The sequence below is a fragment of the Triticum aestivum genome, chromosome 5A (assembly GCF_018294505.1).
Source record: "Triticum aestivum cultivar Chinese Spring chromosome 5A, IWGSC CS RefSeq v2.1, whole genome shotgun sequence".
NCBI lineage: Eukaryota > Viridiplantae > Streptophyta > Magnoliopsida > Poales > Poaceae > Triticum > Triticum aestivum.
The window spans coordinates 602,706,598-602,721,297 of NC_057806.1; positions in this window are offsets into that span (position 1 = coordinate 602,706,598).

Consider the following 14,700-nt stretch of genomic DNA (forward strand, 5'->3'; position numbering starts at 1 on the left):
TATAAGGAAATAAATAATAACTTTATTATTGCCTCTAGGGCATATTTCCTTCAGCTTAAGCTGACAAGTTGAGTCGAGACTTACTATCACTTAAGAAACCAAAACATGCAGCCCCCAAGGGCCGCCTTAACCTGACAAGACATGCCAGGTCTCAATAAAAAACAAATTGACCCACATTAGCCCCCAAGTGCCAAGTAGAGTACTTGTAGTGTGCTTGGGACTTTAATATAATAGCAGCATCAAAAGTTAATTCTTGATTATGAACCATCGCTTCATCATTATATTTCAGGCAACATTGAATAGCGGCATCAAAAGTGGGCGATTTAAGGAAGAATATAAAATTGCAACAAGAAGAGACTTCCAAGGCCAAGCTTGAGCTGAAAACTTTGTTTGAAGAAATGGAGAAGCTGAAAGAAAGCTTTGATGCTGAAAGAGCCGGTTGGGAGACTGACAAGGCTGCATTGGCGAAAAGGGCCGAAGATGCTCAAGTTGCGCTTAAGCTGGTGACTGAAGAGTTATCCGGCTTAAAGCAACATATTAATCAAATGACAATCTCCATCTTCGGTAAGTATAATATGACAATCCAATTCTTTAACTCACCGGACATCTCTTATGAATGTAAAAAGTCTAACCTGCCGGTGACTCTAGGCTTTAACAGGCGCCAGGAGTACCAGCCTTGGCCAAGATATGCTATTGAAGATGAAGGCCATCTATTCTTTAACTGAACAGCTATACAGTGGCACCCTCTGCAGTCTTGTGGCCTTGGGGAGCAACAGAAAACCGCCAAGTCAGATCAAGTCTGTGATGGATCACTTATCCACCTTCCCAAAGCACATTTAAGAGCAGAAGCTATCAGCTGCCCGAGCCGGAGCCATCATTGCTCTTGGTCGGGCCAAAGCCTGGCAATCGGAGCTTGACCCGGAGGAGATAGCCACCAGTTTCCTAGAATTCAAACATGATCAATCACCCTTTCAGGAGGAGGACTTCAATCGATGCGTTCGATAGATGCAGCCTCTGGCCTGCAAACCTGTCACTACTAGGAAAAGGGCTATAGATAGGATTGACACTAATGGCGCACCAGGGAAGTAGTGCGCCACTACTATATACTAATGGCGCACCAGTTGGTGATGCGCCATTAGTGTGGAAGACACTAATGGCGCACCAGAAAATAGGTGCGCCACTAGTGATAATTTTTTTTTCATTTTTACATACATACTAATGGCGCATCCTACCGAAGTGCGCCATTACTAGTTCTAACTAGTAATGGCGCACCAGACAGGGAGTGCGCCAATACTGAATTTTTTTATTCTTTTTTTTGCAAAACTACTAATGGCGCACTGCCTCATAGTGCGCCATTACTAGTTTAAACTACTAATGGTGCACCCTGTAAAAGTGTGCCATTAGTATATATATATATATATATTTATGGCGCACTGTCCCGCTGGTGCGCCATTGCTATGAAAAAAACTAGTAATATTCCCCCATCCATACACTTCGTCCCTCCCTCGTCCCTCCCTCTCGCTAGACTACTTCGTCCCTCTCCCTCCACCGCGCCGCCGCCGCCGCTGCCCCGACCCACTGCGCCGCAGTCGCCCACGCGCCCCCGCCGCCTCCCTCTCCCTTCCTCCCCCTCGAGCGCCGCCTCCCCCCCCCTGAGCCCCGCCTCCCCCCCTCGAAACCCTAGAAACCGCCGGAGATTTGGAGCCGCCGGAGCCTCGGAGCCCCACGTCCACCAGGAGAGGAGGCCCCACATCCAGCAGGAGAGGAGGCCCGCGACCTCCCCGCCGTCCAGCAGGAGAACATGGTACGAATCCCTCTCCCCCTTGTCTCTTGCTGATTTTCTTCTTCATCTCCTCCAATCTCTGACGCGTTCTCATCTATAGCTGTGTTGTGCTGTTGTGTTGTGTGAAGGAAGGACTTGGTTCAACAGGATACAGAGAAGCTGCTGCTGTGGGTTCGACTTGTTTGGATTTTGTTTCCCTGTCACCAAGGTGACCACTTGTCTCGCCTCTCTCCCCCTCTGTACAAGTTCATGGCTGTGGACTGCTATGGTCGATGCTTGTCTCAGCTGTATGCATTTGATTTCAGACTATATAGCTTGTATATGCAAAGTGCAAAATTTTCCGAGCAATGTTGTACTTTTACCTTCTAGTTTCTTTGGCATGGTTTTTATTCAAGTGAAACCAAACCCTAACAGTAACACATTTGCTTCTTATTGTACATGACTATGTTTATTGTGTTGAAACATATGTCTGGTCTAATTAGAATGTATATGTGAGTTAAATAGGTCTGATTTTTGTTTTACGGGGTGGTAGAGGCAGCATCCATGTATTTGGGTAGCTAGTGGTTGTTTTTTGCTGTGTTGCAAGAAAGGAGATAATGTTGGTTGAATGTGCTTGAGGAAGAAAAGTAAAAAAGTGATTGGGATCGCATGCCTAGAATGTTGTTCACTTATTGTCTTCATATTTAAAATCATCTATTTTAAGTAAAGTAGGCTCTGAGAAAAACCTTCCAGAAAAAGCTAAACAGCACAAATATACTGCTCTTGGATCGATGATTTGATTATGTAGCATAACCAGCACAGAGTAAGTGAGAGACGAACATGAGGCTGCACATTTTTGTACCAACAGTTGCAGAAACTTGGGGCTGCACAAATTTGGTGCTACCCAAACTTGCTCCTAGGCCAAGAGAGAGATTGAAATTGAGTACTCCTAGGCCAAGAGAGAGATTATGTTAAAAATTCAGTTAAGCAGGCATGGTACTCTTATTTTGAAGTAAAAATTCAGTTTAAAAGTCAGTTAAAAGTCCAGTTTTAGAGCTTGGCTCTTGACCTGACTAAAGTGTACTGCAAGCTTATTGCTAGCAAGTTTAAAATTAAGTAAACACATGATTCAGTGCACACTTGAATACACATGATCTGCTTGTGCTTGTGACTGACTTGGACACATGATTCTGACACACATGTATTCAGACACACATAGCATGTCTGAAACCCCTAGGAAATCATTTGCATATTTTTAACCGAGTATTTGTCATTCTGAAGAAAAATGCACTGTATCATGTATTTGTCCATGGTTTATAGATGAAATTTGCCATGGTGCATATAGTAAAAACAATGCCATGGTCTGTAAAATACATTTGTCATGCTCCATGAAAGTAAATTGCCATGGTCCAAATGTAGCAGAAGTTTCAAATAGTGTTTTGTTTCTGTGTTTGAATAGGCAGCAAACTTTTTATTCTTTCTGTGTTTGTACAGACTTGCTAAACTATTGATGATTTTTTGTTGGGTGACCTATTAGATCTGGAATGGAAGCTCACATAAGTTGAGCTGATTTTTGTCCATATGAAAGCAGAGGACCATATGGTCTGTGGCTGGGTTTTGTCTCCGACCATTGTGTCGTGATGAATTTGCAGGTACCCCGAGAGGCCCTTGAGTTTGCCGGAATGTCGATTAACTTCCGTTCGGGCAAATTCGGGTACTCCATATGTCCTATTTTCAGCAAAGGTCATGCTGAAATTTTCCGTGAATTTTAGTATGACTTTGCTAAAAATAGGACATATGGGGTACTTGCGACTAATGCATTGGCGGGGTATCTTAGTACTTAGTTAAGTAGGATCAACTGCCCCGCCATTCTTACTGCATTAAACCATAGGTGGCAATAGAGCCAAGTGATTAGGCCCACCTTAGAATTCTCGTTAGCATCGATAAACCCTAGATGATAAACCCAACATAGGTGGCAATAGAGCCAAGTGATTAGTGCCAAGTGATTAGGCCCAACCTAGGGTGCCTCGGCATCGATAAACCCTAAATGATGAAAACTTAACTTGGCTTCTATAGGGTGCCTCGGTGTCGATGAGAACCTAAATGATGTACGCTTAGGCTTTTATGGTGCCTCGGCGTCGACAAAACATAAATGATGAAAGCTTAGGCTTTTAGGATGCCTCGACGTCGACAAACCCTAAATGATAAAACCTTGGCTTTTAGGGTGCCTCGGTGTCGATAAGAACCTAAATGGTGAAAGCTTAGGCTTTTAGGGTGCCTCAGCGTCGACAAACCCTAAATGATAAAAGCTTAGCTTTTAGGATGCCTCGATGTCGACAAACCCTAAATGATGTAGTTTTGAATTATGAACGTAGGATATGTCGTCATCATCATCGGACAAGGAAAGTCTCCCGGCGGAGTGCGACTGGTGCCACGGCGATCGAGGTCTATGCGACATGCCTCACCTGGACGATGATCGGCTCTTCAGCATTAAGCTCGAGGAGACCTTCGAAGTTGAAATGGTACACAACGACGACAAGTGTTATTTTCATAATTAAGCATGACTTCAACTATTTCAACGTGTAATTTTAATATTTTACAATTCGAGTATAGTTTATCCCATGCCATGCAAGACGCTATGTCTTGGAGAGGATGGATTTTGAAGACCATGAAATTTCTAAAATAAAGAAAATTCACCTAAGGACTCATCACGATGTGGACTTTGAAGTAAATCTATATAATTCTGAGAGCGTAACCCATTTTGGTTGCAAAAATTGGGAAGCATTTTGCAAGATGTATGGTTTTGATGAGGGTATGCTTATCACCATGGATCTTGGTAATCCTGACATCAACCAAGACAATATGGACATTTGGGTCCTTGTTGATACGCCTCCAGTTCTACCGCTATGTGAGTTTCTCAAACATAGTTATTAGCTAATTTATATTGTTTATTTCAAAATAGTTGATAGCTATTTCCATTGACAGCTTATTTTTATTGTTGAAAGAATGTGCGGGAGATGGTAGACAAAACCCACTACACCGATGGCTCCGAATTAACAACTTACAAGGAGAAAAATCATCTGGTCGGATTTTGTACTGACATTGAGAATTACATTATCCACAATCAAACTCCTCAACATTATGGTAAATACGTGCCACTAGTGCATGTGTTCAACTACGGTAACTACCATGGAGATACCCTGGTAAGATTTTTACTATTACGACATCCGTGCATCTTTTGCATACTTCTAAAACTAGTACATCATTGCTAACTATGAAGTTATTACTATGTTTTTCAACAGATAATCCCAGAGAATTGTGTGCCTCATATGATGTATCAGAAAGGTAGTCTTAATGTTTTGAACATACAGCCAGGTCGTCCTACGAATCTCAACTGTCCATACGAGATTTCTAAAAGAAGTGGAGACATGAAAATCAAAGGATGGAAAAAATGTATGGACAGTCGTAAGGAGCTTCTTGGAAGCAAAAGGAAGCGAAGCGCAAGAATTGGAGACAGGATGTTCTCCATTCTCCATAATGGAGAGTCAGGGTCTATATTGTTTTATGCTATTTTAGCTTAAATAGGGTATTTAGGTCCTGCCTAATACTGATGATCATGTGCTAAGAACAATTAAGTAGGGTTGGTTCGATGACTATCAAGATGATGATCGTATGACTTGTTATGAATAACTAGTAGAAGTTGTATGATGATGATTAGTAGGACTTGTTAGGATTAGTATTACTTCCGACAAACTCGATACTCGCGGTCTCGAGACTTGCAATGTTTTATCTTTGTTCGGTCTTTTGAATTTGGAGACTAATATTATGAATTGTATTCGGAGACTAATCTTCAATTGTATTCGATGAATCTGTTGTTGTTGTGTGCTACTGTCTATATTCTGTCAAATAATATATTTTGTAACCTGTGCAAAAATCAGAAAAGTAAAAAAAATAAAACCTAATATTCATACTAATGGCGCGTCACTACAGAGTGCACCATTAGTATGCCAAGTATACTAATGACGCATCCATCCGCAGTGCGCCATTAGTGTGCCAAAGCACATGGTTAAATATGGCCCCTGAGAGGTATACTAATGGAGCATGGTGTTATATACTAATGGCGCACTGGGTGGTGCGCCATTAGTATACCAGATATTAATGGCGCATCAGTGATGCGCCATTAGTAACAAATACTAGTGCCGTGATACTAATGGCACACCAGTGATGCGCCATTAGTAGGCAAAACTGGTGCGCCATTAGTAGGCCTTTTCCTAGTAGTGAGGCGCTGTGGGGCGAGATGGAGGAGGAGCGCCTCCACGCGGCCAGCGCCGCCAGAAATGCCATGGCCATGATGCGGCGCCTGCAGAAGGAGAAGGCCGAGGTCTAGATGGAGCTCCGCCAGTTCCGCCGCTTCGACGCGGAGATCGACCATCTCCGCGCCCTCATTGCCTGCCTCGCGCCTGTCCACTACATGCTCCACACCTACAGGATTCTCTTCTTACCGTCGGCGTTCACCTCATCATCAAAGTGTTCTCCTTGCCGTCTTGGGTCGCTGAATCATTAACGCCCAAGCATGATCTATGCTGGAGCCTTTCCGGTAGTTCAGAACTGAACTCTTCATTTTCTGAAGTCCTTCAAAATTTTCAGGGTCAAGATGATGAAGATGGAAAGCTGCAGAGGGCCTGAGGCGGTACTCGTGCAAGAACCTCACCCATGGTGGAGCTGATATGATAGAGAAGCAAAACTCAGGTCACTGTCTTATTTTTGATTCTTTTATTACAATTACAGTACTTATTTGATTGGATACATATTTTATCAGATCGTTTCTTCTTTGTTTATTGACAACACTAATTGATTGCCTTAATGTGTTTCTACATATGTTTCTTAACCATTTGTTGGACTAACTAACTTACCTGGATTGAAGAGTCTGTTAGTAGGTGAATTTGTGCTTTAGTAGAGTCAAATAGTTGGTCAAGTTCGTTGGTCCAGTTTATGGTCGTTGGAACACAGTGATGTTTCTGTATCGGCAGGGTGACTGCTTGGTTTTTTGTTTCCTTGGACATTTTGGTTCAATAATATATGAAACTGGAAATGCACGCTCATTACAAAAGGATTCTGTGAACAACAATGCCAAAGCTACAAGAACGTCAAGTTGTCTTGACCTGAAATTTGTGAAGAACAATAATTATTAGGTGTCTAGGTCGGGCATTCCAGTATTTTGAGTGGAGTAATTCCACAATGCACATCCATCTTCACTGAACAACTGAAAGTAATATACATAACACAATCACTTGTTTATTTCTTGACAACCAATTGATTTGCTAACTATTCTATTCTTAGAGTACAAGGCAAAGTTATGTGGTGGGTTGGATGGAGAGCTTGGCACGGCGATGCAGCAAGCTGCTCTGCAGTGGCACGAATGGAGAGCTCAGTCAACCATGGCGGGACGACCGACTGATCTGCGGCAGCATGGAAGGAGAGCTCGGCGGTCGACGGCGGCTCGACCAGCTGTTCTGCGACGTTTCGGAGGGAGAACTTATTGTACTGGTGAGCATATGCACAGGTATTGTACTATCCTGGGCGCTCACTCCCCAAGGATCCCACAAGTTTGCATAGAGCTCGGACGTCGGTGGCGGCGTGGCAGGCTACTCTGCCGCTTCCACATGCGGAGTCGTGAGATTAGCGCATCACACTCAAAAGTCGCTACCCTGTCATTAGGGCATTGCATTTAGGCATTCATTAGATTAGAAGACGGATTTAGCTAGCACTGGGATCCATCGCCATTGTAGGGCCTTGAATCTTTTCACTTGCTCCATCAGCTGCAGAAACTATAGCCCAAAAGCAGCATACTATTACTATTTCGTATCATCTATTGATGATTTGTTTTTTTTAAATTGAATTGGCGAATGATGAAAAGGTGCGATGTTCAAGGATTTTTGCTAGATGATTTGTTGATCCAGTTTAATTTTAGTAGGCATCTGGGTACTGCTTATGAATTGATAGTGCACCTTGCTTAAATCCTACAGTATTATTTTTACTTTTCTGAAACAATCTTCTCGAGGTTTCATACTAACATGTGGCTTGGCTTGTACCAACGATAAAGTTCTGCATATTGCCCAATCCTAAGTTGGGCTATCCTTTTGTAGTGATAGCTGTGTTGGGCCGGGTTGCAACGGATGCATTCAACACGTTTCAAGTGCCTTGTATGTCGATCTGGAGCCACTGTAAGTAGATCTGAGTACCATCCAGATCTGAGTTTCCTTTCGTTTCCACCCAACAACTTAGTAGATGAAGTTTATTGTCTGCAGTATAGTTTATACTCTTAGATAAATCTACTTTCCGTTTCAGTAAACTTTTGCCATAGCGTACTGACCTGCCGAGGGCACCTCTCATAATCTGGATTAAGAAACTTCTTCATGGCTATACTGATTATAACTGCATCTATAATAGTGCTTCAGGGACTGCATACTACTTCAATTGTACTTGTTAGCCATTGTCCATACCATGTTAGCTTTGATATGCATATTATTTCTGCACCAGGACTGAACTCTTTGTTTTCAGTTTGCCTCATATCTGCAGCCACTTGATATTCAGAATTGCACTGCCATACCTACAATAAATTAAGAATACCTGTTACATGCTTAGTGAAAGTACAATAGGTAATGAAAAGAATGATCAACTATTTTTTGTTACAGTTAGGATTTAATCAAGCTTGATCTCCCTCTGCATAAAGCTTATTCTGATGTGGAGTTGCAAGGTTCCAATAAACACATGATACACTTTTAAAAGGCATAGAAGTTTCTTCAAAATTTAGGCAATTACTCAAATTTGAGGAGTTATCCTACAGTATGTCAAAATGAAACTGCTAATTATTAAGTTCCATATGTATTTTGTCTCACTTATTGTCAATAGAAGGCACTGAAAAGTAGTTCACAAATAACTGATGGACAGGTTTAGTTTATTTTCAAGAGGGCATCATGTTGCCAAGAAAGTTGCTGCTCACCCTATTTTGACAACCAGAAAAATGCAATTCTATTTGAGAAAGTAAATTTAGGATTTTTTTAGGGTGCATCTATTCAGCGAACATGTGTGTAACAACAGGTTAACTAGATGATACCCCACACGTTGTTGCGGAAATATTTTGCAATACATTTCAAAGATATTTGATTGTATGTGACATGAATATTTGAAATAATAATGTGAAAACTAAAACTGAAAATATGTTTGGTTTATTGTGTTTCACAATTGTATAGTTGTAAAGAATTCAGTAAATATAAATAGCATAATAGAATGAAAAATGGCATTCATAACTGCATATTGAGGTGGGCCTTTTTCTATGCATGATTGCATGTAGAAGTGAGCATTTGTTTCATGATGAGGTGGCATGCTTGCATGTTGAGAGAAATAGGTTAGTGGGGGCTAGCTATTTAGATATAGAAGATTTGAAAGGTAGAAGCAATGTTTGGTCTGTGATAGATAGATGAGTGTGTTTAACTTTTGATTTTTTTACAAACAGATTGTAGAATGCCTCCTAGCATTGGTTCTTTGACCTTGGATCAATTTACTCTGCGCTTACATGATATATTGCTTCTAGCCGATGAAATTTAGTCCACATTTGTGTGCGTATGCATATCCTATACTGGAATTGTGCTTGCCCATTATATATTAGAAGTAGACAAGAAAATGTCCATAGTAATAAACTTGCGGTCACAGGACTGCTAGCTTAAAGTTTGTTAGATTATATAAATGGGTAATTTTGTTGTCTGCTCTTTAGGTTTCCATAGTATGAGCTGGTGCTATTGCTTTTAAACTGCCATGTAAACTGAACAATGGGGCTTCATGTATAAACTGGAGCAATAATATCCTATTACTTCTCATGTAATGGATCAATTGTGTGTCTTGGTCTTTCCTGTTTTCTTTGGTTTTGCAGCCTAGAATTTTTTCATGCGCATATATAGCTACTTAATCAACTGAGTTCCTTTATGATGTGTGGCAGACAACATTTACTGATATGACTTACTTTCTCATTCTAGATAATGGCAGGTGTAGCAATGAAAGGCATATATATTTTATTACGAGCATCCTAGCTTTCTCATCTTATTAGCGACTCACTTTCGAAACATATGTATTGGTAGTTTTTATCTCTATGCTTTTGCCTTCTACATAATGGATTGCAATGTTTTTGTCTTGATCCAATCCTTCCTGCGCCCATGGGGTGTCCTGCAGGGACTGCTTTGGCTGTTCCAGAGGCCGTACACACATATAAATACACAACTACTCCCTCGACCGAAGCCCAGCCCAATTGTGTTGTTTCGTCGTGCTCGACATTGGTGTCTTGCCATTCTGCCGAAGCCATGGAAATCTCGCTGTTCTGCCAGCCTGGTAGGAATTTCTCCATATTGCCGACTTCACCGGAATTACATCCGCCAGTGTAGCCAAGGCACATCGTTCAAACTGCTCGAGCAATACTGATTTGGAGATGTTTTGGTCAAGCGGTTGAACTGAACCATGCTACTATACAGTAGCCAAAAGGATAGTCAGGTTGTTTCATATTTACAGTTTGTAGTGTAAACTCCTGAACATCATATAGTGTGTCATTGTTGTTCGCACAGTTAGTTCATATAGAATGCTTGATCACATGAATTTGTCTTAATGTATATTACAGTTTCCTGGTGTTTAATTGATAATACATTGATGGTGGATTTATGGTCCTATAGCTTCTGTATATTTTAGTAGTTCTTTTTATTAGAATTTTTTGAATTGCTATGATGGATTTTACAGTACTATAGTATTCATAGAAGTCTACTTTTTTTGTTTTCATAGTAAGTTATAGTTAATTGATGACTAACCTGATGATGTATTTACTGTTCTATAGCTTCTGTAATTTACCGCACTATAATTTTTTGGTTGTTTAAATTTACAGTGACCTCATGTTTGAGTTTACACTACCCTGTTCGAAGATTTACAATCCCTATAACTTATGTAATTTATAGTAGTAGCCTAAAGGTTGTGATAGTTGTATTTTATAGTGATCTGGTATAGATTTTACACTATACAGTTACCTGAATTTACAGTGCTACATTTTTCTGAACTATTGGTGTTCTAGACATCTTATGTAATTTATAGTAATAGCCTAAAGGTTGTGATTGTTGTATTTTATGGTGACCTGGTATAGATTTTACACTATACAGTTACCTGAATTTACAGTGCTACATTTTTTCTGAACTATTGGTGTTCTAGACATCTTTTGATGATGTGCTTAGGTATTGATCCTTTTTTTACTAGAAGAACTATTTGAAGGAGATTGTGAGAGTACTGACATGCAGTTTGTCTTCTTGGCGTGAGTGAAGTTTCCCTTCCTGATTGTGTAGCTATTATGTCCCCTTCTTCCTCTATCCTCTTTCTCGTTCTTATCTGATCATAAAGCACACACGGTTACTGGTTGCTTCTCCTTATTTTTACTAAAATTCCAGTATCTTTGTTGTGATCTTGTTGTTACTGATTGGAATTTTAGTAAAATGAACACTGTAAAATTCATCAAAGCTGAATTTGTGATACACTTTAAAAGTTACTGTTTATTGATAGTGAGTTTACTATAAATTTCAACTGAAGCCACTGCATTTAAAGCTTCATGACGATGAAATGTTTAGTACGTATGTGATTAGTTCATCATGTGTTGATCATTGTACAGCAGGTTGATGATGATTTTACGACAGCCTAATGTTGAATTTATTGTATGTTTGTGTTCAGGAGTTTCTTCCACAAGTATCAACTTCAGATCCTTGATAATGCCATGAGAATTTCAGGTTTTCTTTTAGAAATATTGTGAAGAAAACAAAACTGTCAATAACCTGGAGAAGGTCGTGAGGGTACTGACCTGGCAGTGTTGCTTTTTGGGCCCTTTCATTGCTTGCTCATGGATCATAGAGCACATAGATCATACATATACGTGCCATGTTTGTAGTGCCTGAAAAAAATGGTTGAATGCCAATTTATTTCCAGTCAAGTTTTTTTTCTCCATTGTTGTCATATTGTTACTGGTTGGCATATTTGATGGAAGGCCAATTCAATTTCAGTCGATTGTAATACAGACACTTCCTTTTTTTTGATTGAAAGCCATTTTTCTGTGGGGGAATCCCATAAGGCGCGTACCGTGCGCCCTAGCGAGGTAGCGCGCACCGTGCTGGGCATTCTCATGGGTCGGCCCATTTTTGTTTTTTTTCCTTCGTTTTTTCTTTCTTTCTTTTTTCCTTTCCTTTCCTTTTCTGTTTTTCTTTTTCTTTCTTATCTTTTCATATTTACTTTTCACTTTCTTTGTGAAATTTCTTTTCAAATTCACAAAGATTTTTTTGTTCAATGAATTCAAAAAATGTTCATTGCTGTAAAAAATGTTCATCGAATTCAATTTTTTATTGGATTTAATAAATCTTTACCAAATTTCAAAAAATTATCATTTTAAAAAAATGTTCATCAAATTTAAATTTGTTCATCATTTTTTCAAAAAAAGTTTTTGAATACAAATTTTGATCATCAAGTTCAAAAAATATTCACGTTCATCATTATTATCAAAATGAAAAAATATTCATTAAAATGAAAAATGTTTATATTTTTTGAAATCATGGACAATTTTTTGAATTTAAGAACTGCTTTTGACATTTCAAAACTCACAATTTTATTGAAATTTTAGAACTTATTTGTAATTCCGAATTACTGTAACATAGAATAAAAAATCAGAAAAAGGGAGCGCCCATCCCAGCCCATGGGCCAGCCCAACAGGGCGCGGGGGAAGGGTGTGGGTTCGCGCTTTCGTTACCGCTGGCGCGCACCGCGCCATATAGGTGGAGTGTCTATGTCAGTGCTTTGTTTGGGCCAAGCGCAAATAATGAAAAATAGAAGAATAACAATGCCCAACCAAACAACAAACTTATATATGTAAAAAAACTCAACATAGTAAAAATATATTTTATAATAAGTACACCGTTATATATATTCACACTTTTTAAAAAGTGGTCAAAATTCACAAAAGTTGTTCCATTTAAAAACAAATTGTATTTGGAAATGTTCAAAAAAAATTATTTTTATTAAAGCATTTATGCTTATTAAACAAAATCAAGTTTTTTGAAAATAAAAAAAGAAAACAGATTGAGAAACTATTCCATGAACTACTCTTCAATCAGGCGAAGAATGCCAAGGTGGCTTCTTAACGACCAAAATTCAAGCGAGAACCAATAATCAATGTAGCATTAATAGTAACATTTATTAAAAGTGGATATAAGAAATGGTGCGTAATGACAAAGAACTTCTTCAGGACTTCGCAAAGTCCAAGGTTTGCTGGGTGCGTCGTTCGCGAACAAAGTTGCCCATGTTTTGGCTAAGGAAGGATGTGTGAATAAAGCTTTGTAAAACATGGTTCCATGTCCTGCCGGTGTGTGTTATCACGCTGGTTGGCTCAAATCAGTGGAGACTGGTTAATAAATCACAGCAATTTCAACTTAAAAAAATTATACCTAATGACAAATGAAACAGGTTTTGCAAGATTCCATGCCCGTTGCAACGCACGGGCATTTGTACTAGTAAGTCTATAAATTCTGGAATTGATGACACTTCATGAAATCGGCCGTTGATATCTGGCTGGCTTCTTCTTAGCATAATATTAGTCTTCCTAAATACTCCCTAATTTTTTTTGTCTGCATATAAAATTTGATCAAAGTCAAAGTTTGACTAACTTTGTAGAAAAAAAATCAACACTTACAATAATATATCTATATGGTATGAAAATTAATTTCATGGTGCATCTAATAATATTGATTTCATATTATGAATGTTGATATGTTTTTCTACAAACTTAGTCAAAGTTGACAAAGTTTGACTTTGATCAAATTTTATATGCCGACTAAAAAAGCGGAGGGAGTATATAGATAACAACAGAAGTAAACAAATGATCAACAGCTAATTTAATGGCTAATTTTGGTAGAACACAGGGCCGAACCATGGGTTACTTAGGTTCTGGGCCAGATGAGGTTTTGAGCGTTGCCATTCGTGATTGTAATCCCTAATCTTGAGTAATACAAGAGTTTATTCGGAAAAAAAAATGACGGGCACTTCTATGGGCGTGGCGTGCAACCGAGCTTTTCGGTGCTGTTGCTTACTGGTCCATGGCTAGTATCAGAGAGATAGCGACGTACAGGAAAGCTACGATCTAGCCTATTACAGATTTACAGTAATGGGGATTTTTTTTCAGAGAACAGGAGCTGCAACAAGCTGGGTGATGAGGAATCGCAGGACATGGCGTACACCAGCGCACTCAGCAGATGTTTGCATCTGTAGCAGTAGCAGGGATTGGTGGATGGAACCGGTTGGTGGTTAGAAATTGATGGCTCAGGTCGTCCACTGTCCAGGCCTAAGATTCTGGCTTCCATTCCAGGGAAGGCGGAGAAGCTCTGTTTTACTTCAAGAACGAAGATGAAATGATCAGGCACCACTTCACTGTTGAAGATGTAACCGAAAAGCTTGACTGCTTGAGCAAGCGACGATCTCATCTCAGTTGATTTGCAAGCTCCTGATGTGAATATCGTGGCACCAGCAACAATTCTACCGCTGCTCGACCCCCTGAAGCTTTGCCCGAGTCTTGTGCATACAATGTCACCGGTGCTCCCGTTGCCTATCATTCCTATCACTGTACAATTTTCCAGTCAACACACTCCACCAATATCATTATTTAGTGTAGAACTACAGTTCTTGAGGAAGAGGCTGCACCAAGAAACCTACTTATATAGGAAGCGTGGTATGGTAGAGAAGAACATGAAGAGCAGTATAAAGTTGTTTCATTTATCGTGGGCGTGCTTGGTTGAAAACTTCAATCCTTAAGATTCGATCTATGGATTTCATTTACATAGACTGACAAGCAACATGATATTTCGAAAGCACAAGCACATAAG